The sequence below is a fragment of the Myotis davidii genome, unplaced genomic scaffold (assembly GCF_000327345.1).
Source record: "Myotis davidii unplaced genomic scaffold, ASM32734v1 scaffold753, whole genome shotgun sequence".
Taxonomy (NCBI): Eukaryota; Metazoa; Chordata; class Mammalia; order Chiroptera; family Vespertilionidae; genus Myotis; species Myotis davidii.
This window is the reverse complement of record NW_006286231.1, coordinates 1,234,154-1,235,443: the sequence shown is the minus strand read 5'-3', so window position 1 is coordinate 1,235,443 and position 1,290 is coordinate 1,234,154.

The following is a 1,290-nucleotide window of genomic DNA, read 5'->3' as shown; positions in this document are numbered from 1 at the left end:
GAGTGCCAGGGCCAGGAAGAGCCCCAGCGAGATGCTGTGTGGTTGGAACGCAGGCGTTCAGTATAGTTCTAGGAGATCTGGCCAAAGAAAACAGATCAAGGCCATTATGCTTTCCTGGTGAAGAATGTAAATGTTACTTAAAGTGCAAAGGGGAAACAATTACGCGTTTAAATAAAAACTAAAGCTGATTTGCATTTTAAAATGTTATCCTGGGTGTGGTTATCCAGAAAAGAATGGAAGGGGAACAAGGCAGGATGTGGACTTGACCTGGAGGGTGGAGGTGGCCTTGGAGGTGCTGTGTGGCTTGTAGACTATAGTATAGTGATAGTCACTGTACTAACGGAGCCAAGGAAAGAGAAAGCGAGGAACACCCGTGAGCCTGAGCTGGCGCTTCCCAGCAGGTATCGCTGAATAGTCAACAGTAACTATTTCCTGAAGGGGAAGAAAGGGAGAAGGGAGAGTTCTGTTTGGCCTTGTTAAATTTCACATGCTTCTTAGACACTGAAGTGAAAATTCAGTATAGATATATGAAGATGAAATATAAATTGGGGAATTACATATAGAATTCATGTTGTTTTACAATCTTCATAGCCTTAGGGTGGATCCGCGTTTAAAACAATTATGTGAAAAACAACAACCCCAAAACAATTATGTGTATTACAAGAAACAGACAACTGAAATGTCTGTACACTATCTTAGTTTTGCTTGTGCACTGTAACTTCAGTGCAATTCTGAAAGTGAAATTGCTAAGTTTATGCGCATTTTTACTTTTTGCATTTTACATTTTGAAAGGGGCCTAAATCCTCAGAAATGTTTGCACCTCTCTAGGCTTGCAACGCTGGCCAACATTGGCCATTAGCACACTTTAATTTCTGCCAATCTAATCGTAGAAAAAAGGGATCTCATGATTTCAACTTGTATTTCTTAAGAGTAAAACTGAGCTGCTTCATATTGGCCTTTCTTCGTGCTCTCTGACTTTGAAGCTGTGTACTGGGTCCCCTGGGTCCTCCTAGTGCCAGACTCGGGTCCGAGTTTGGCGTGGTCAAGATGCGGGCCCGCTGTTGGCAGGGATGCGCGTTTCCTCCTGCGCCCTGCGCGCCTGGCGGGGGCCCGGCCCGGAGGTGCTGCGGTGAGAAGAGGCTTGGGGAGGCGTAGGAAGGATGATCAGCTTCCATCGCGCCCCGGACTGACCCCGGGAATCCCCGAATTCCCGCGGGGGATCCTGGCTTCCCTCCCGCGTGGTTTCAAAAGTTGTGAAACTCCCGAGGGTCCCAGCCCATGGCCGCCCTG